Below are 23,283 nucleotides of genomic sequence, written 5' to 3' on the forward strand. Positions count from 1 at the left end.
CAGTGCTTGTGGATGATAGACCTTAAATCCAGCCTCGCTCGCACCGAGCCTTCCTTCTGTCTCTTCTGTGGTGCAGATGGTAGGCATCAGATTCTCGGAGTTTCTGCCTCAAGAAAATTGCACGGGGCCTAATCAGCTGAACAAACAAGGCTGCAAATTGGTCTTGACATGCGAAATCATCAAGAATCTGCAACAAAATTTCCAAGCTGTCAAAACAGTTCGGCATGCATTCACTTAGAGCTTGTGGGGATTAAAAATACCAGTCTTCCACCGAAACGCCGGCGAGGAGAAGAGAAAATGAATGGGCCATCATGAATCTAATCTTCTGATGCTAATTGTCACGCACAGCGCAGAACACAAACACCGGCCTTCAGCGTGGCAGGCTGGGGAGTATAACAGAGCTTGTATGGGGAGGGACCCGCTTCAGAGCAGGCTGATGTTTCGAAGATGAGCTTTTATACTTAGCACTCCAGGGATCTGGTCCTAGGGCGTACTGATGCACCGCCTCGTCCTCTGGCATTAGATATCAATGCCAGGTTCCTTCACACAAAGCTCTCTGGAATCTCTCACATCAGGGTCAGCTACAGGCTGGGACCAGGGCATGCACCCCATGAACTCTGCTGTATTAGTTTTCTGGGGCTGCTTTAACAAAGTACCGTGGCTTAGGTGGCTTAAACAGAAATGAAGGTGTCATCTAGTTTTGGGTCACCTGCCTATAAGCTTGGCTGCTCCATGGCCTATAGCCATATCCACTTAATCTCAGCCTCCATCTTCACATGACATTCTTTCTCTCTCTCTGCATGTGTCTCTCTATTTTTTATCTGTCCCTGAATACAATCTTTTACTTTCTGTAAAGACACAAACACCCTGGAGTAGGACCCACCCTGATGACCTTGCCATTACTCGATCATCTACAAGGCCACAGTCATAGTCTGTTTAGTGTGACTATGTCAGAATTCCCGAGACTCAGCAATTTATAATGAACATGGGTTTATTTCTTACAGTTCTGAGGGACGGGACGTCCAAGGGCAGGTTGCTTGTGCCTGTATCATAAGGGTGTGGATGGTACTACCAGACAAGAAAAGTGACAGAGAGAAAAAATGAGTGAATTCACCCTTTTGTCAGGAGCACACTTCTGCACCTGTGACATATTCCTTAATCCATTCCAGAGGGTAGTTCCCTCATGATCTCTAAAAGGCTCCACATCTTAGAAGCATTATACTAGTAACTAAGTTTCAACATGAGTTTTAGATGGGATCGCAAACCATAGTAGACACTAGTTCCAAATAAAATCATACTCATGGGTACTGCAACTTAGGGCTTCATTATCTTTTGGGGAGACACAGTTCACTTAATAGCATCTGGGATGGGTGACATTACCTTGGAGAACAATTATGTTCCAATCAATTGGTTTGCATTCTAATCCAGTGGCAAACGCATACAGTAACTTCACTAGCCTCTGCCACAGATTTGATTCTTCCCTGGGACACCCAGGAACCTGCTATGTCATAGGACGTGGGCTGAGAAAGGTTATTCCCTTTTGTCTCCTCAGCCCTCTTCCTGGGTCTCTTGGGAGGAGAAGCTCCAAGGCCATGGGTGTCTTGCTGTTCATCTTGGTTATGGTTCTAGCAGTAGGGGAGGCAGAGCATGTGCTTCCCCTGTCCATCCTCTGTATGTATGAGAGGTCGTGCACCATCCAGACTCAAATTCAAGAGCTCACACTACCATTTACCAGCAGGGCCACCTTGGACATGTTCTTTGGTCTTTCAGCCTCACTTTTCTCATCCATAAAGAGGAATTGGGGTATCATTTCTTTTCCCAAGTTTTGGTGCAAAATATGGGTAGTGAAGGCATCAAGCCCACCATCTGGCACAGCATTGGTATAGAAAAAGTGAAGGCTTTTGTCCCTGATGCATAACATAGTCAGAACCTAAGGTGAAGATGCCAGCTCCTATTCCCCAAGAGTCTGTGCAGATGTCATTCTGAGGACCAGTGTCACCAGGCACCGTTTCCCCTGGCAAGTGGCATCTACATCTGACTTCAAACACTTTGGAAGAGCATTCATTGTACACCCCTGTTAATATTTCAGTCTTATAGGCAAATGTTGATCTTGGCAGTGCTGGGGTCTGGAACAGATAAGCAGAGTGTAAGAGGAAATGATTCTGATGCAGAGACTTGAAGACTCCTAAGTTCACACAAATTTACCAGGAAAACCGTCAGTTGCCCAGTCTCCCACAGATGAATTAGACCACTGCTTTGGTGAACCTGATTCTGAAATATGATTGATTTTCCCCCCTCTGTACTTTAGAAAGAGAGAAAGGATGAGGAAAAGGTTGAATGAAGAAGAGATGGGAGACAGTGAATCAGACAAGGATTTTTCTACTTCTCTTCCTGGCGCATACTTTCGTCCTCTCTACTTAACTCCCCCTGAGCAATCCAGGTCAGGAGTGACTCTCTGCCCCTTCTTTCTCCAGGCTCAGTTGAAAGCATCTCTGGTTGCTTCCCTGTATCTCTTATGAAAAACCTATGTGTCTCCATGTTTGTCTGTGGGCCTACTCTGCTTTCAGTTGTTAATAACTGAATACCACAGACTGGGTAACTTGATAAACAGGTGAATGTTTGCTCAGGAGTTCTGGATGTCCAACGTAGAGTTACCCTAACTATAGATAGCTTCATGTTGGCAGAGTCCCAACACAGTGCAGAGCATCATATGATAAAAGACAGTGTATATGTGTGTGTGGTGGTGGTGGTTCCTTCTTCCTTCCTTCCTTCCTTCCTTCCTTCCTTCCTTCCTTCCTTCCTTCCTTCCTTCCTTCCTTCCTTCCTTCCTTCCTTCCTTTCTTCTTGGTCGCTTTCTTACAAAGCTACCAGAATTCAATTATGGGGACTCTACTCTAACAACTTTATCTAATCCTAAGTACCTATCTGAGACCCTACATCTAAACACCAACACAGCTGTATTTTCATAAAATGACTTTCAACATAGATGTAGGACTTTGGGGAGACACACGAAGTGCACCGCTCCACAGTGTCTGTTCTGGAGCCAGTCTCCCCACATACTTGTAGGGTCAAGGCAGACACTGCCTCACTTACCATGTGTCCTGGGGCACAGTAACTACTCAGAAATGCTTGTAGATCCAGTCCGTGCACTTCCATAGGCAGATGACGCACAGCTCCATCACTCGCAAGGGTTCTGCTCCACACACGCCCCCATTCCACTCTGCATTCTACCAACAGTCATGGTCCATCCAGGCCCAGACCTCAGCCTGCCTCATGCTCCTCCTTCCACTGACTGGTGTGAAATGGCCCAGGACCACAAGGAGGGGTCTCGTCTCTTGAGAAGGGTATTATGCTCTGGATAGACTGTGAGGGGAAATCAGCAACAGCCCCACTCACCAAGCTTTGCACTGGCTGGAGTCACAGCCAGTGTTCATCTTGGTTATGGTTCTAGCAGTAGGGGAGGCAGAGCATGTGCTTCCCCTGTCCATCCTCTGTATGTATGAGAGGTCGTGCACCATCCAGACTCAAATTCAAGAGCTCACACTACCATTTACCAGCAGGGCCACCTTGGACATGTTCTTTGGTTTTTCAGCCTCACTTTTCTCATCCATAAAGAGGAATTGTGGTACCTTCTCCTCGTCTGCCCAGTGGGGACATATCTTTCTATCTCATAACCCAAGAGAAGCAATTTTGAGTTTTGGGATATATATGTATATATAATTTTTTTTTTAGAAAGAGTGAGAGAGAGACAGGCAGAATTGGTGTGCTAGGACCTCAGCCACTACAATCAAACTCAAGATACTTGTGCCACCTAGCGGACTTGTGTGACCTTGCACTTGCCCCCTTTTTGTGCATCTGGCTTATGTGGGATCAGAAGAGTTGAGCATGTATCCTTAGGCTTCACATGCAAGTTCCTTAACTGCTAATCCATCTCCAGCCCCAATTTTGAGTTTTTTAAAAAAATACTTTAGGGCTGGAGAGATAGCTTAGTGGTTAATATTTTTGCCTACAAAGCCTAACAACCCAGGTTTGATTCTCCAGGTCCCACATAAGCCAGATGTGCATTGTGGCACATGCATCTGGAGCTTTCCTGCAGTGGCTAGAGGCACTGGTGTGCCCATTCTCACTCTCTCTCTTTCTCCCTCTCTCTGTCTCAAATAAATAAATAAAAATCAGGAAAAGAATTTTAAAATATTTTGTTTATTTATTTGAGAGAGAAATAGAGAGAGGGAGGCTGATAGGGATTAAAATACCTTTTTAGTAATTACAACAAATATAACTGAATTAAATGATTCAGTCCAAAAGTAGATATTGTCAGAATGGGTTTAAAAAATCTGGTTATATCCTCTGCATAGATAACATACTTTAAATCCAATGGCACAAATAAAAAAGTAAAAAGATGGATATATGCATACACACACACACACACACACACACACACATATATATACATGCTGAGCCATCTTTCCAGCCCCTTTTAACTCTATGTTTATGTGTTATATGTATGTGTGTATATGTGTATACAAATGCAAGTAAGGGCATAGAACCATGAAGCAGTGGGGTGTAGAGGAAGGCAGATTAATCACGTGGGATTACCTTGAAAGGGATTAGTGCTGGTCTCACTGAATGGGTTAGTTCCTGGAGAATGAATTGTTATAAAAGGGCTTTGGCTTCCTTGGCTCCCTCTTGGCTTTCTGTCTCATCATGTGATCTCTTGCATACTTTTGTCACCATATTGCAGTATTACCAAACACCTTTCATCACAGAAGAGCAGATGCTGGTCCATGCCATCCGGTCTCCTGTCAGTTAAATAAATCAACCTTTTTATTCTGTGTGAAGTACCTGGCCTCCAGCGTTTTCTTGCAGAAACAGAAAATGAGCTGAGACAAGATGTAGTTCTCATCTGGGTCTGTGCAGAGCAGGGAGAGACCAGCCCTGGGTGATAAGAAGCCTGTGATGGCATAAGTTCAGCAAGGGGCTGGAGAGATGGCTAAGTGGTTAAGGTGCTTGCCTGCAAAGCTTAAGGACCTGGGTTTGATATCCCAGTACTCACGTAAAGTGAGATGCACAAAGTGGTGCCTGTATCTGGAGTTCTTTTGCAGTGGCTAGAGTCCCTGGTGCACCCATTCTATCAGTCTCTTTTCTTTCTATCTCTCTTTGCTTGCAAATAAATAAACAATTTAAATATGTTCAGCAAAAGCATCAAACAATAGGACAGCCAGACATGGCTGTGAGAATGCATGTTCCTGGGAATGACCCAAAGGCCACAGATGGGCACTGGCACTACCACAGATGCAGAGAAGAAGTTTGTGCTGGTCTTCTGTACATATCAGTAAATATTGAGGGTACACATATGATAAGCATGCATCGTTTGAAATTAGAGGCGAATTAGCAAATATTATGCATGTTTGAAAATCTTTAACCGTATTTGCCAGTGATGGAGCCACCAGAATTGGGTTGAACTTTCAGTACTGTGCTTTGCTGAGCTTCACTTGGGTTTAATAGGGTTTTCTCCAGGCAATCATTGCATTTGTTTGGCTATCATATCAAAAGCATAAATAACACGTGGAACTACATCAAACTACAAAGTTTCTCACTAATAGCATAAATAAAATAAATGGAAAGGCAGCCTATGGATTGTGAGTGAGGACTTGTGATTCATACATCTGATAAGGGATTTTGATATTCAAAACATATAAGGGAATCATATTGTGGAATAACAAAACCAGCATGATTAAAAATGGATAAAGAATCTGAACAAGATATAATAATAGATAACAGGCTGGGCATGGTGGCATACGCCTTTAATCCTAGCACTCAGGGGATAGAGGTAGGAGGATCACTGTGAGTTTGACGCCAACCTGAGACTTCATGTTGAATTCCAGGTCAGCCTGGGATAGAGTGAGACCCCACCTGGAAAAAACCAAAACGCTGACAGGTATGTGAAAGGGCTCAGCATCATACACACCAGAGAAATGTGAGCCAAACCACAGGTAGGTATTTCCATACATCATCTAGGGTGGGGCTATTACCAAGAAGCCAAGAAGTGACACAGGCTGGCAAGGATGAGCATAAAAGGGACCTTTAAAAGTTAAAAAAGAAAAGAAAAAGGTTAAAGGGAACACCTGAATCTAGTGGAAGGGTAAAATAATACTTCCACCATCAAAAGCACAATGGTGGCACCCACCCCCCCACCAAAAAAAAAAAGGAACATGGATCCAGAAATCCCGTTTTTTGGTCTATACCCAGAGAAAAGACAAATAGAACCATGTAGAAAAGTCTACACTCCCATATTCACTTTAGCATTATTACAACAGCCAAGACATGGAAACAACCCAAATGTCTATTGAATGAATGAATTAATGGGTCAAGGAATTTTGTGTATATTTGCATGCATATATAACATATAAGGAGATCACACAACTAAATAACAACAACCAAAAAAAAAAAAAAAAAACACCCAAGCATATTGAAGTGGATAAAGAATTGAAGTAGAGAGCTAGAGAGATGGCTTAGTGGTTAAGGCACTTGTCTGTGAAGCCTAAGGACCTAGGTTTGATTCCCCAGGACCCACATAAACCAGGTGCACAAAGTGGATAATACATTTGGAGGTCACTGACAGTGGCAAGAGGCCCTGGTGCAATCATTCTCTCTCTCTCCCTATTTCTCTCTTCTCTTGCACACATGAAAATAAATAAATAAATAAAATATTTTTTAAGAAAGAATCTAAGTAGACATAGTTGCAATTAATTGTAATAGATTATATGTTATTATATGGCTTATATTAATTACATAATATAATTGAATAAAATTCAATAAAAATGTAGATGCATATGCAGTAAAAAACAGTGGCACATTACCTAGCCTTTACATGTTTATTTTTATTTATTTACTTGTGAGAAAGAGAAATAGACAGAATGAGGCAGAGAGAGAGCCTTTAAAAAGGAGATTCTAAAGCTGAGCGTGGTGGCACATACCTTGTGCCTTTAAATTTCATCATTCAGGAAGCTGAGGCAGGAGAATAGCTATGAGATTGAGGCCCTCCTGGGGCTATATAGTGAGTTCCAGTCCACTTGGGCTAGAGTGAGATTCTATCTCAAAAATAACTTTAAAGGGCTAGAGAGATGGCTTAGCGGTTAAGCGCTTGCCTGTGAAGCTAAGAACCCTGGTTCGAGGCTGGGTTCCCCAGGTCCCACGTTAGCCAGATGCACAAGGGGGCGCACGCGTCTGGAGTTCGTTTGCAGAGGCTGGAAGCCCTGGCGCGCCCATTCTCTCTCTCTCCCTCTATCTGTCTTTCTCTCTGTGTCTGTCGCTCTCAAATAAATAAATTTAAAAAAATTTATAAAAAAAAATTAAAAAAAAATAACTTTAAAAAATAAAAAATAAAAGGATATTCTGTTATTTGAAAAAGCAAGGATACAGAAAATAGAAATTCTTCTAAGTGAAATAAATCAGGCACAGAAAGAAAAATACTGCAAGATCTCACTTTCATGTGGAATCTTAAAAAGTCTAAAGAGTACCTACAGAAAGCAGAAAACTGCCAGAGAACAATGAGCAGGGAGATGTTGACAAAATTATTCAAAGTTACAAGTATACATGATGAATATACACAGAAAGCTAATGTATAGTATGATGAATATGGGTAATAATATTGTGTATATGATATTATATGCTGTGTATTTTCCCAGAAGGTACATTTCAGGTACTCTTAACCTGTCAATCCCTTACTTCACACATAGATAAACTATGTAAGTTGACAGATAATTCTAATATCTTTACCACTTGTGTGTATAAATATAATTTTAAAAAATATTTTTATTTATTTATTTGAGAGCGACAAGAGAGAAAATGGGTGCGCCAGGGCCTTCAACCACTGCAAACGAACTCCAGATGCATGCGTTCCCTTGTGCATCTGGCTTATGTGGATCCTGGGGAATCAGGCCTTGAACTGAGATCCTTAGGCTTCACAGGCAAGTGCTCAACTTCTAAGTCATCACTCCAGTCTTATAAATATCATATTTAACCAGTCATGGTGTGGAACATGCCTGAAATTCTAGTACTAGGGAGGCAGAGGAGAGTGTGTGAGTCCAAGTTGGGCTACATAGTGAGGTCCTGCCTCAAAATAAAAACCTATGTTGGGCTGGAGAGCAGGCTCAGTGGCTAAAGCAGTTGCCTGCAAAGCCTAAGGACCTAGATTTGATTCCCCAGTACCCAGGTAAACCCAAAGCACAAGGTGGATCTGCAACTGGACTTCATTTGCAGTGGCTGGAGGCCCTGGCACACCCATTCTATCTACCTCTTTCTCTCTTCTTCTCTCTCTTATATAAATAAATAAATAAAATAGTTTTTTAAAAAGCTATATTATAGCCAGGTGTGGGTGGATGTACTAATCCCAGCTACTCAGGATGCTGAGTCAGGAGAACTGGGAGTTTGAGGCCAGTCTGGGTTAATGATATGACCAGACCCTGTCTCAAAAACAGACAGATAAACAAATGGGCAAACAAACAATAAAAATCATGTTATACATTTTGAATATATACAATAAAAATAAGTTTATAGAAAGGAAATGTTAAGGAGAGTTAACCCTTGTATTGCAAAGTGTACATAATAAAGAATTTTTTTCGTAGCTAAGCAAAGAAAACAGTTAATAAATGTTACTCATAGCTGTACGATCAACTCAGCTCTCTAAGGCATAAATATGAGGGTTTTAGTGATAAAAATCAAACAACTGTTTTAAAATAATGATCTAGGGCTGGAGAGATGTCTTAGCGGTTAAAGTGCTTGCCTGAAAAGCCTAACAACTCAAGTTCGAATCTCCAGGTCTCATGTAGCCAGATGCACAGTGATGCAAGCAGGCAATGCCGCACATGCACACAAGGGGGAGCACATCTGGAGTTCGTCTGCAGTGGCTAAAGGCCCTGGCACGCCCACTCTCTCTCTCTCCCACTTTCTCTTTCTCTCTCTCAAAAATAAATAATAAAAATATAATAGTGATCTAGGTGAAAAATCAGTCCACAGTCTACTCACCCTGAAAACAAGCAGTGGTATCAGGTTCGTTATGTTAACCCTTCAATGCAAGCTGTAAGAACTGTAATATTTAAAATAAAAGGCAAATCCAGGGCTGGAGAGATGGCTTAGCAGTTAAGCGCTTGCCTGTGAAGCCTAAGGACCCCAGTTCAAGGCTCAATTCCCCAGGACCCACGTTAGCCAGATGCACAAGGGGGCGCGCGCGTCTGGAGTGCGTTTGCAGTGGCTGGAGGCCCTGGCGCGCCCATTCTCTCTCTCTCTCTCTCTCTCTCTGCCTCTTTCTCTCTCTGTCTGTCACTCTCAAATAAATAAAAATAAACAAAAAAATAAATAAATAAAATAAAAGGCAAATCCAAATAAAAATGCATAAACCCATACGAATTCCTTATGGTCTAGAGTAAAGTTGCATTTGCTATGAGAAACCAGACCAGCCAATTTTAAAATGAACACAAAGGAAATTTAATTTTGCATGTGGCCTATAAGATAACCGTTTATAGAACGTTATGCATTATCCTGTTCAGCACGGGTCATGTGACAGTGATGCATGTGACAGGACATGCTTGTGGATGTCCTGCTGTCTATTCACATGCCTCCAGACACACAGAAAACAAACACCAGGGTGCCATATAACACGCATTTGGGTTCCTGAAAAGCAGATCTTAAATTGGAGGTTAAAGGGCAGGCAGTGTACTTAGGAGGTGATTTCAGAAACCATCAAAAAGAAGTGGGGGATGTGAGAGGGAGATTAGGGGGACATAGAGAAACCCATAAAGCTTGATCATAACAAATAAGAAGGGAGCCAGTGTGGACCACTCATGGAGGCGTTATCCTGCCAAAGGGACCAGTGAGCTGGACTGTTTCCACTCCAGTGACCTCTGGTCGTTAGCTAAGGACTCCTGGAGGCAGGGGCTAATTTTCCAGGGCTTTGGCCCACCATAGACTTTGCCATCTGTGAGAGGTAGAGATGCAAATAGGCACAGACATGGACAGGTGGAAGCATGGATGCAGTTTTGGAGGACCACCAGCATAGGAGTGGAGCAGGCGTGACGGAGCCCTGAGAGCCTTGCTCCCACTGCCCTTTGCTGTCTGCCCGACAGGACATGAGCTTGCTTGGTCCTTTACGTTCTAGTGGTTTTGCTAGTTTTTACAGTTTGGTTTTTTTTTAATGGAGAAGTTTAGTGTATGAACATGTTGCATAATGGTCATGTGCCCATCCAATTATACTCCTATGTTCCTCTCTCCAGTTCCATTGACAGCCCACCTTAGTAAGGTTGTCAGTAATCACTGTGGGGACCAAATACACCAGTCAGTCTCTGTGAAGGGGAAAATGCATCGGAACACACCTTTGTGCCCCATGGCTTTTACATACTTTCTGCCCCATGCCAGTAGGAAATTACTGAACATACAAAGGCAGGAGGATCAGGAATTACTTGAGAGAGGGAGAGAGAGTGAGAGAGAGGAAAACAGGAAAGACAGAGAGAGGGAGAGAGAGAGAATAAAAGAGAGAATAGACATAACAAGGCCTCCTGACACTGTAGAAGAACTCCAGACACATGCACCATTTTGTGCATCTGGCTTTACGTGGGTACTAGAGAATTGAACCTTGCGTGATCAGGCCTTGCAAGCAGGGACCCTTAACCACCAAGCCACCTCTGTAGTCCTCATGCATAGAATTTTCAAATATATTTTTTATTCTTCTTTATTTACTTGAGTGATAGAGGGAGAGAAATATGGAGAGAGAGGGGGAGAGAATGGGTGCACCAGAGCCTCCAGCTGCTGCAAATGAGCTCGATGCATGTACCCCCTTGTGCATCTGGCTTATGAGGGTCCTGGGGAATCAAATCTGGGTCATTTGAATTTGCAGGCAAGCACCTTAACCACCACTGAGTCTTCTCTCCAGCACTCATGCATAAATTTTTGTTGAAGAGTAAGAAGCCCCATTACTCTCCCAGTCCATGCCTTTTGCTTCTGTTCTGAATTACCCACTGACATTTAATATTTATGCACCAAGACGGCTGGAGAAAACTATGAAAAAACAATAAGGAGGGCTGGAGAGATGACTCAGCAGTTAAGGTGCTGGCCTTCAAAGCCTAATGACCAGGGTTTGATTCCCCAGTACCCACATTAAGCCAGAAGCACAGAGAGGTGCATGCTTCCAGAGTTCATTTACAAGTACTGGAAGCCCTGGCTCACCCATTCTCTCTGTCTCTCTCTATTGCTCTTTGCTTGCAAATAATTTTTTTAAAAGGCTGACCCCAACAGTGTGTACAATAATATCAAATATAAATATGTAAAAAAAAAAACCCACAAAACCCAATAAGGACAAGGGCCCAAAGCAACCAAAGCAGTTTGGATCTGGATCCATCATAGCCAGATGCCTGTGTGTACTACCCCCATGGTAGGAGGTAACTACAGACAGCCAGCTGCTTCATTCTACCTGTGTGTCTCTCCTGTCTTATTTGGAGACATTCAGTAAGTCTAGAAGAAAAGCCCCACTCGTTCTCTGCAGTTCAGCCTCACCAGGGACCTGGAGAAGGAAGGACAACTTGGGCTGAACCAAGCTCCACTCAGAGAAGCAGCTTCCAACAGACCAGCACGGCACTGCTCCCCAGCATGGGAACACTGTGGCTTTGCCCACCAACACTAAACCCTAATTACCTGCAGGCATCACAGAAAGCAGGAGAGCAGCCGTCGCCAACTTGTAAGGAGGACATTTTCCAAGAAGCTGTCCAGGTACCGCCCAGAAGGGGATATAGCCCTGAGCTTGCAAAAGAGGTTGAAAAGCCAATGGAGGCCACCATTGATTTTAGTGGTGCTCTTCAATGAAGGGTGACATTGGTCCTATGGAGATATTTGGCAACACCTAGGGAAATGTTTGTCACACCTGGTGTGTATGTGGGGTGGGGGGTGTTGCTACTGGCATCTAGCGGGTCAAGATCTGGGACACTACTAAATGTCTTCCACAAGGAAGAATAGGGATCAGGATGGCTGAACTGATCCACCCTGGTCTAGGGGAATTTTCTGCTGGGCTCTGACCCTGCTCCATTGGAGATCTGAGTTTCCCACTCACCTCACCTCTGATCCTGTGCTCCAGACCCCCACTCGCTAATCACTCCCTGGACAATACCTCTTTCCAACCAAAGTTCTGTTGCAGTGTGAGAATTCCTTTCACACACGGTTCCTCTGATTTGCCTCTGTACTCAGAACCAGCCTTGCCCGTCACCACCCCTTCCCCATTCTCCCTTGCACTTCCCAAGTTCTCTTCCAACTTCCCCTCACCTTTGTTCTACACACGGGTTTCTCTGCCTTTCCTAAACTCTGCTGTGAGCTCAGCAAGCCCAAACCACCTTGCTTTGTCTTTGCATCTTGGAGCCAGTGGTTTTCAAGAAGCTCCACCCCCAGCTCTCAACCAGCATCTCCAGGGTCCATAATCCCACAAAGAGGATACCCAGAAATCTGCAATGGGCTACACCCCTAGTGTCTGACTGAAAACAATGGATTTATAGGCTCTGGGCTGTTCGTGGGAATCTCTGACAGTGGCAGTCCTCATTTCTGGTAACAGTACTCTCCTGCAGTGGACTGTGTGCTGGCCGGATTGATAGCAAAACTCCCTACAAGAGTGGCTGGCCTCTAACAAGGCTGGCTTTGGGCCTGGAGCTATGGTGAACGATTTGAACTGGCAGTTTGGGGTACTTAAAATATGGGGACAGTTGGCTTGGGATTGTTCAAGATTTTAAAACTGGAAGTCCTGCTTCTCACGAATGCCCCCAGGGATGGATGTCTACCTACCTGGTGGGAACACCCTGTGGAAGGTAGCAGAGCTGAGCTCCTGTTTGATCTTGGCCTCAATTCAATGGCATGCCTGTCCCTGCTGCGGCGTTGGTGCTCTCTGGGGTTAAGTGTGCAAGTGTGCCTCAGAAATAGATGTGAGGGCTTCATGAAATGCAGCTCAGTTTAAGGGGCATACTAGAAATAGTGAGGTATATGCCTCAATCCTAATCTTTGAATATGTGTAGAAAGATAAACAACACAGTGCAGTGAGTGTTATGATTATGGTCAGTGGTAGAAAAGCAAATGGATGAGGCAAGCAGGGAAGGCTTCCTGAAGGAGGTGGTGTCTCAGAGTGGAAGCTTAGAGAATAGAAGTTTGTCAGGCAGGAAGAGGATATTTAGGTGGAAAATTTCCAGCTTGATGAGCTAACACTAATAACAACAACAACAACAACACTGAAATGCCTTGGCATCATTTCTAAACTAAGATTGAATAGAGAGAAATAATATGGTTTCTTTTGAGCAGTGAATAAAAGTACATCCTGGTATTTGTAATATAAGATTATTATTTTTTTCAAACATTCATCTATATCTACATTTTTCCATTTTTCATTTTCAAAACATCTATACAAGGGTGGTAAGAAAGAGACTATTATTTCAATGTTCATTTTGGGAAAGCTGGCCCCAAAGATTCAAGCAATTTATACAAAATACCTCTAGGTTAAAGTCTGGAAATACTGACCTTGAGACAGTTACAATTGCCCTCTCATTGCTGGGATAAAGAACCTTAGCAACTGCCTCCTGAGTGCTGGGTTGAAGGCATGCACCACCACACCTGGCAATTTATTCTATTTTTTAAAAAGGTATTTTTATTTCTTAGAGAGGGTGGGGATGAATTGTTGCACCAGGGCTCCTTGCCATTGCAAACAAATTCCAGATGCATGGGCATCACTTTGTGAGTCTAGCTTTTATGTGGGTAGAGGGGAACAGAACCAAATGGCAGGCTTGGCAAGCAAGTACCTTGAACTGCTAAGCCATCTCTCCTGTCCAGATACTGCCATTTAGATCTTTGACAGTTCAAGGTATTTGAAGGAGTCTAATATTTTATCACTTTCCTCCTCAACTTTAACTCTTGCTTACTATCCATCGTGCTTTGTATTATTTTTTTTTCCTGAAAACACTGTTGATTATAACATATTTAAGAAGATATAATAGTTCTGAAGAATATCTTAAAGTACACTTGTGCTGGCCATAGAGGAGTGTGTCTAAACCTGTGTGCACTAGTCTTAAGGTTCCAGGGTAGTTTCATAATAACATGGAACTGTTTATATGTTTATGAGTATAAATGTTATGGGCAACATACAACAACAGGCAATGTATCTCGTTGCCTCCAACTGGTTTAAGTTGTTGTTCCTTTAGAGGATGATAAAAGCAGGGGAGAAAAAAAATTGAGACCAGTGAATTTTGTCATTTCATAGTATCTGGTTCAATACTTCCTGGTAAATGGAGGGAGGATTACAGAGAGTTCATGCTTCTGTGTGGTTTCTTGGTCTTTTGTCACTCCACAGCCATGTACATATTTGAAGAAACTATTTTCCAATTACATAAAGTTTGGAATTTCCCCAAATGTCTTAACTGTAAAATAAAGAAACAATACCTGAAAAAAAAAAAGAACCTGAGCAAATACAGCTGACAGGAAGAATGTTTTTTTTTTGGGTGGGGGGTTACAGTCTCAAAGGGAACCTTCATGATGGCAGGGGACAGCATGGCATGAGCAGAGATTGGACATTACCTCTGTCACAGCAGGCAGAATACAGCAGCAGAAGAGTTAGCCAAGGTCTGGCAAGGGGCGCTGGTATAAAACCCAGAAGCCTGGGCTGGAGAGATGGCTTAGCGGTTAAGTGCTTGCCTGTGAAGCCTAAGGACCCCGGTTCGAGGCTCGGTTCCCCAGGTCCCATGTTATCCAGATGCACAAGGGGGCGCACGCGTCTGGAGTTCGTTTGCAGTGGCTGGAAGCCCTGGCGTGCCCATTCTCTCTCTCTCCCTCTATCTGTCTTTCTCTCTGTGTCTGTCGCTCTCAAATAAATAAATAAATAAATAAATAAATAAATAAATAAAAACCCCAGAAGCCTGCCCCCAACAACACACATCCAGGCTCCACCTTCCAAATTGCCATCAGTCAGGGACCAAACATTCAGAACACATGAGTTATTAGGGACAACTAATTCAAACTACAGGCTGGTTGCTGAATACAATAGATTATCTAACTTATTATTATTATTTTTATTAATTAGTTTTGTACTCAGTAAATACAGTCAAGTTGATACTATTGTTAGGCTCATTCATATCCTAACGCCTCCCCCCCCCCCCGGTCCCTTCTTGTTGAGGTATATGGGTTATGCATTGTGGAGTTAGCCCACAGTTATGGGTAGGAGAAATATCTCTGCGTCTCATGGCTTTTATTGACAACTTTCATGACATACAGACAATATACCATGATCATAAAACCCTCCTAGAATCCTCCCCTTTTCCCCCCTCTCAAAATCCCCCTCCACTGAATTCCTTTCCTTTCCAACTAATTTCTTTTCTATTTTGATGCCATCATTGTTCCCTTCCTATTTTCCAGGTCTTGTGTACGTAGCACCAACCACTGTGAAGTCATGAATACTATGGCAATTTTGTGTCTGGAAGATATTATTGCAAAGCACTCCTCCCCTTCCTTTGGCTTTTACATTATTTCTATCATCACCTCCTCTGAAATGGTCCCTGAGCCTTAGAGAGTGTGATAGAGATGGCTCAGTATTGCACACTCCACTGTCACTTCTTTTTAGCACTTTTGTGAGTTTTTGAGTCACCCCGGTGATTATCAGCAAGTTAGAAAGAGAAGCGTCTCTAACTAAAAGTGAGAGTAGCATTAATAAAATGAACATAAACATAACTGTTTAGATTTTTCCCATGCTGATCCTATGCCATTGAGTAGACTGTGGAGTCACAGGTTTCTCGTGTGTAATGGGGACAATCATGCTCCCTGTGCAAAAATGGTGATGAGGATGAAATGAAATTAGTAATTTGAAGGACCTGATAAGAGCTTGGCACCTGGTAGAAAATCGAGATTTTATATGATCTCTGCATATGTTCATCACACCTACCAAGGCTCAGAGAATATTGCAGAAGAGGTGGCAGAATGAATCAAGAGCCAGAGGATAAAGCGGGGTGCTTTGGAACAGTCTAGAAAGACAGAAGGTAGCCATTGAATTTATGATCTCACAGTGGCTGTCATTGCTTGCACAACTCTGGGCCCCTTCAAGATGTCATTGTGGATGATTGAAGAAGGAAAAGTTGAAATTAAACTAGAAGAACCAGTTGGAAGAGAAGAAGGGGTTATATGGAGGAAGAGGACAACAATAGGAGGGGATTGTGGTTGAAATACATTATGTACATACATGAAAATTATCAATACAAGTTATACTTATATTATTCTTATACTATAGGAAAAGAAATCATCTCTTCAAATTTGGCATCTTGGTTGAGAATATGATAGTCTCCTTGCTGTAAGTAGATGAGGCTGCCATTGTGCAGCATTCCTCTGGTGGCTCTGCCTCCTAACAACTTGATTCTCAGTGTGCTCATATTAATTAAACTACCTCCCTTCAAGGATGAGGAAGCTGATATGCTTTTGAAAGGAGGATAATTACACATGATGTCTCCTTTAATAATTATAATATTGAAAAGAGTTGGAAGTGAGGCTTTTAAACATCGGAGGCAGCCATGGTGAAGGCACGCTCACCCGGAGTGGATCTGTTCACTTGTTTGCTCAGATTCTCTTCCTTGTCTTGCATTATTATATAGATTCAAACAAAGGAGCAGATAATCCGCTTTACATGTTGCTGACTAAGCCCAGCTTTCCACACTTAATTAGGATGAGAAGAGTGGAGATACATGGCTCCATTATCCCTGTCCACTCAGAGCTTACCATCCTCTATCCACTGCCTGCTCGTGGCTCTCTCCATGTGTGGTGGCTTGAATGAAATGTCCCTCATAGGATCAAGTGTTTTAAATAGATGGGCTCAAGTTTGTTTTGAACACATAGTTCCTGATTGATGGCATTTTGGGAAAGCTATTGTGTCAGCTTAGGAAGTGGGGCCTCGCTGGAGGAGGTATGTCACTGGAGGCAGACCTTGAGGCTTATTATTAACTAGTCCAGCCCTATGGTGTTCATAGATAATTCACTCTTGCTGCTTCTTCCAGCTGATGTGACAAGATGTGACGACCCAGATGTGTACTCTGCCGGGCTTTCCCTGACAAAATGAAACTTTCTCTCAAAACTGGAAGCAAAAATAAACCCTTATTTCCTACAAGCTATTTCAGGTCAAGTATTTTGTTTCAGAAACAAGATGGTCACTGCAACACATCTTCTTGTTTGTCATATAGCATCCCTCCTTTCCTTTTCTACAGGGAGGGAATAGCTTTTTTACTTGGACATATTATGTTGTAGGCAGCAGGTACCTCCTGCCTTCCAGCCATCAGAAGGGCGATGTACTTGGGCAGTACATCCTGGCTGTGGGAACATGTAGGAAAGTCTCTTCTGGGTAGCAGGACAGGAAACAGAGAGGGAGCAAAGGATGGAGGAACAGGCATGGTAGATTCCACCTCCGTAAGTTCCCACAACCTCCCAGAATGGCGTCTCCAGCCACAGGCCAAGCATTCAAAACATGAGCCTATGGTAGACATTTCCTGTTCAAGCTATAACAACTATCCTTGAACCCATAGCTGTCACCACCTGCTCCCTCTACTGAGTTGTGGAAGCAATACTGGGGATGAAAAGGAGCACAACAGGCTTCTCAGACAGCCCCAAGATCTAATCTTCATCCTAGCTCTTACATCATGACAACGGCCATGTTTCTACTGCCGTGAAGTTTCCTCTGTCTCCAAAGATGCCAGCGGGGATATGGCATGGCTGTGAGGTTACATACAGCAAAGTATGCAAAGCACGAGGAACACGGGCAACATGTTTTAAGAGTTGAATAATGCATTTCCCGCCTACATGATCATTACCTAAAGGCCACAGTAGTCAGATCAAATTAGTCTGAGATTTTCAGAGTCTATTACGAAGGCCTAAGTGCAGATGAAACTCAGGACTACTTTATCCAGTATCTACTGCAGAGTCATTATTCCTGGATGTGGCCTTCAAGGACTCACTATGTTCATTGATTTATTACTTAGTGTCTCTCATGGGCCTGCTGTGAGCCAGGCATGGGAGGTATTTCTGGGACCCAGACATGCACAGCTTCTACTCCCATGAAGTTCATGGGAATGCGTGAACTTTTACCTTGAAAGCAACACCAAGGGCTCCTCGGGAAGTGATGAAGTTGGACACTGGAACTATCATGACTGAAGATGTCAGCTCTCATTTCCACAAGACAATTTCACTAGAAGTTCAGAAAAGCAAGCCTGAAGGATATGACTCTGCTGCACCAGGCAAGAGCTTTCCTAGCACTGCTCAGACAAGGAGCCTAAAACTGTGCGAGAAAGAAGAGATTGATGGCCAGCTCCGGCCAGGCAGTCCTTGGCTTAGCAACCAAACTGGAGCCATTTGTGTACCATATGATTCCACCCAATTTTCTGAGGAAGAGGAGCAAGATCACCGCAGTCTGTGACTGAGGAGAGATGTGAGACAGGATGGAGATGCTACCAGAGCCTTAGTGGTAACCTAGTCCCAGCCAGCTCAATGGGGCAGGATGGAACTTGGGAAGACACCATAGAACACAATGCAGCCTCATGGCTCATGAGAGTCCAAACAAATCGATAATGTCTTGGACCAAGACCAGGGAAGAATCATAGGTTGTAGCTATTGGTGCACATTATGTCAATAGCAATTCTCAAAGTACCCATGAGTGTTGCTTCTATAACTTTTTCTTCACATATGCCAAAAGGAAGTGATGTGATAAACCCATATATATACATCAAACTGCTTTGATTCTTATCTTGCTAATTTTGCTTTCTTAAAGGCTTCGTTTCTGGACATAGAAACTTGGGGTTAGACTGAACTAGAAATATGCCAAACCAGTTATGCCCAACGAGTCATTCTCAGATTGGTTCTCAGTTGGTGATAAATGTTTCCATAATTCTCCAGTCTGGAAAACTTTCTGGAGATATTTAAATCATTATGGTTGGATGCTGGGTTACTGGAATCTGGTAGGTAGATGCCAAGATGGTGCTAAACATCTGGGCAGGCACAAGACAGCCTCTTTCAGCCCAAAGTGTCACTACCACAGAACATGAGAAACCTTTTCCTGTATGTCTTCAGGGTCCAAATCAGCACACGAATGGTGACTCTTAGCTCACGCCCACCATTTTTGGTGTTATTCCAGGCTCTTTTGTGCACTGAGATGGGTCTTGCACAAATGTGTGAACTCCTCTGTTTATAACCCCATAAACCAAGGGGCACACAGACAAAGAGAAGGCTATACATAAAGTATAAATGTGGACACGGGGGCCATCTAAACAGAGAATTCTGAGGCCCTGAATACTTTGGCCATGACCTGAGAGGGCTCAATTTCATTGCTCCTTGGAGAGAGGGACAGTCAGAAGACATCCAGGGACCTCTAAAGCTTGGTGCTGGAACCAGTGGACTTGGGTCAGAAGCTTAGATCATGGAGAAACATCCACGCATCTCAGTTATGTCACATCTCTGGGGTTGACGTGTGTGCTGAAGAGGGAAGAACAGGGGAACCGGGATGGACACCTAACAGGACCATCAGAAGACTTCTTGTATGTATTTAGCTCTGTCAGCTAAATACATACAAGCCCCAGGGAACAAGGCACGCCCAACCTCAGGAGAAGGCACATTAAAGAGTTAGGGTCTCACAAAACAGGTGACCCAGGATGAGAACAGCAGAATAGAAACAGCTTAGGAACATTCTGACAGTTTACCAGTCATCATTTTTGCTTTGAGTCCCATAACCCTGAGACCAAAACACTGCAAATAATCTAGTTTAACTTCACTATGATGCTTGTGTGAACTAACTCAGTTAGAACACTACACCCAGAATACAGGAATTGGAGGTCAAAGAGAGTTTATGATGTATATTTTATTTATTTATTTATTACAGAGAGACAGAGAAAGAGAGGAAGAGAATGGGCATGCCAGGGCCTCTAGCCAACGCAAACAAACTCCAGACGCATATGCCACCTTGTGCATCTGGCTTATGTAGGTACTGGGGATTTGAACCTGGGTCCTTAGGCTTCACAGGCAAGCGCCTTAACTACTAAGCCAAATGATGTACATTTTTGAGGTGCCAATGGTCAAGGCGTATGCTGAGATATTTCTTCTACAGTAAATATGAGCTATTGTACCTTGTGTTTTCCACAATGAATGTACAAGCAAAAGACTTGTTTGGTTTCCTGTTAGTTTGTTTTCTGTCAAGTAGTCAAGGGTGTGGGCACATGATGGATTTTTCTGATGATTTAGATTTTACCACACCGAGGCTGCCAGCCTCACATAGTACTGCTTCCTAAAGTGGCCACTTTCCAAGATGTAATAAATACACATAGCAAATCTCTTCACACTGAGCGGTTTCACTAAGAGGAAGAATGCAGAGGTCCAGGAACCAAGATGTGGAAGGAGGGGTGGTCACACTGCTATCAACCCTTCTTGACTCACTGGAGGACTTTGTACTTTCCACCCAGACTCTGAGCTCTGTATTGATTAGAGATGCTGGCCTTTGGAGAGTGCATGCTATCTATCGTGGACAGTAGAGGGTTCCCATTGAGTTATCTCATATGGTTGCTGCCTGGGCACTTTGAATTTCTTATGTCAAAAGATTAGCAAGGGCTGGAGATATGGCTTAGCTGTTAAGGCTCTTGCTGGCAAAGCCAAACAACTCAAGTTCAACTCCCCAAGATCCATGTAAAGCCAGATGCACAAGGAGGCACATTCGTCTGGAGTTAAGTTTGCGGTGGCTAGAGCCCTTGGTCCTTGGTGTACCCATTATCACTATTGTCTATCTATCTATCATCTATCTATATGACTCTTTTATATATATATATGAAATATATATATATATATATATATATATATATATATATATATTCAACAATCAAGAAGCCACCATGTTGGCAAGGCCATATGATAATATCATATAGATGATCAGAAAGGGATCTTAAGAATGTGTGGAATCCAGGGGTCACACCTGGTCCCTCTTTGATAATTGTGACTGTGTATGGACAAGTACACCAACCCCTGATGGAAAGGATCTAGTCACTCAGCATCTTTGGTGATGAGGTTGTGTTTCCACCACCAGGAAAGACCATGAGACAAGAAGAAGGGTGAGACTGAGTGAGGAAGTTTCTAGAAAAGAAAGGAGACAAGGTGTGTTCTGGACGCCAACTTCAGTGGCAGGGACTGTGTCTTAATTCACTAATCTGAAGAGGCAAGGGCATGAAAATCCTGGGCAGTTTGCTTCCAGGATGAGTACAGGCACTCAAGAGGCACAGGAGGCTGCCGACAGACACGGCGCTACACTGCTCAGATCCTGTCAGAGAGCACCTGATGCCAACTATGGGCTATGGACCACCTTCTACCCTCAGCATCTGCATGTGTCTTCATCTACTGGCAGACCCCTGACCTTCCCTGGAGTAGCTCAGATCTGCTGACTTCATGTGGGTGAGTGTCAACAGTCCTAGCCTTACTCCCTAAGGGGGACCTCCCAAGATGGCCAAGGCTTTGTTGAGCCTACATGGGAGTTCAACTTCTCCCTCTTCCCAACCACTCTTCCTTTCACAGTTATAACTCCCTAATCAACACCTGATATCTTCAACTCCATTTCAGAGTCTGTTTCTATATATCCCAACCTGTGAGCACATTTATACCATAAGTGGGGAGGCCTAGCATTGTGGCCGTCTATCTGCACTCCTGTAGCAAATGCACCATAGCTCAAACAACAGACATTTCTATCAACTCTGGAGGATAGAAACCCAAAAAAACACTAGTAGATTCAGTGTTTGGCAAGGGATCCACCATCTTCTTACTGTGTCTTCTCATGGTAGGAGGAATGGGAGAGATCTTTAGGGCTCCTGTTATAAGAGTCCAAACCCCATTTGGCAGGTAAATGCAGACTCCATCCTCATGTCCTAATCACCTTCCAAAGGCCTCACCTCCCATAACCACCACATTGAATGTTAGAATTCCAATATATGAATCTAGGGTAGATATAAATAACCCATAGTAGTCACTTATAAAGGCTACAGGTCTAAGAAGTCAGTTCAAGATTCTCTACCCCATCCACCTCTGCTAAGAATAATAAATGTGGAGGCTGAGAACTGAAAAAGAGTGAGCTTAAATCTTTATGGGAGGTTGTATTCACATTGGAGCATGAATGTGGAGGCCTCAGCCCTAGTAGAACACACTGCCTGGCTTGTCACCACATGCACTGGTAGTGAAGAGGGTACAGCACCCAGTTATGTTAACTGTGAGCACCCTTGCCCCTCTTACATAGAAACTTTTGTGCAAAAAAAAAAAAAAAAAGTTGTCTATTCCCGTCGTGGAGAGTGAATCAGTCAGTTCAATGAAGCAAGAAATCAACTAATTTCACTCTTCTTAGTTTTTTCTAAAGCCCACTTAATGTGGTTTGGCTTTGTTCAGGAAGCAATCTAATAACTTCCTATAGCTTAAGCCAAAATTGCCAGAACTTTCTGGAAATAATCTATGAAGCATTGACTATATCTTCTGTGCATATGCTTCCTTACATTTCCTCAAAATTCTAGGATAATGTTAGGGATATTTTTTTAAATATTTTTTGTTCATTTTTATTTATTTATTTGAGAGTGACAGAGAGAGAGGGAGAGAAAGAGGTAGATAGAGAGAGAATGGGCACGCCAGGGCTTACAGCCACTGCCAATGCACTCCAGACGCTTGTGCCCCTTTGTGCATCTGGCTAACGTGGGTCCTGGGGAATCGAGCCTCAAACCGGGGTCCTTAGGCTTCACAGGCAAGCACTTAACCACTAAGCCATCTCTTCAGCCCATGTTAAGGATATTAATATGTTATATTTGTTTATTTCTCTTTACTAGTTTACAGTTTACCAAAATTTAACAAGCTTTCTTTCATTAACTTCACAATTCTTTTATAGAATGAGAGAAAAATTATCTTCCTTTAAATATCTGAAAGCTCAGGTTTAATGACTTTTTTCAATATCGCAAAATTAGGAATGACACTGGAGTCTGGGAAATGAATGGAGCCTTCAGGGTCTCAGTCACAAAGGGTCTGTTTGCAAGGTTTGTTTAGTTGTTCAATCTCGCTTGCAAATGAAGAGTTAGCACACTGCGTAGTGCTCTGGGGAGAGATGCAAAATCATGGGCTGCTTTAGTTGCATGCATACAGGCATTCAGTATCTGTTAATTGGTGAAATCTATAAATAAATGAGATGTTGCCAAGGTGAGCAAGCGTCAGAATGTGGAAAGTATCACTTTCACGTGAGCGTACTTT

The 23,283-nt window shown here is 43.1% G+C and overlaps 1 pseudogene; it reads right to left on the reverse strand.

The window, feature by feature from the left end:
• The window catches only part of LOC123464066, a 99,659-nt pseudogene extending 81,473 nt beyond the window's left edge, over positions 1-18,186 (reverse strand).
• Positions 18,187-23,283: the final 5,097 nt, after the last annotated feature.

This window comes from Jaculus jaculus, chromosome 10 (genome assembly GCF_020740685.1).
Source record: "Jaculus jaculus isolate mJacJac1 chromosome 10, mJacJac1.mat.Y.cur, whole genome shotgun sequence".
Classification (NCBI taxonomy): domain Eukaryota; kingdom Metazoa; phylum Chordata; class Mammalia; order Rodentia; family Dipodidae; genus Jaculus; species Jaculus jaculus.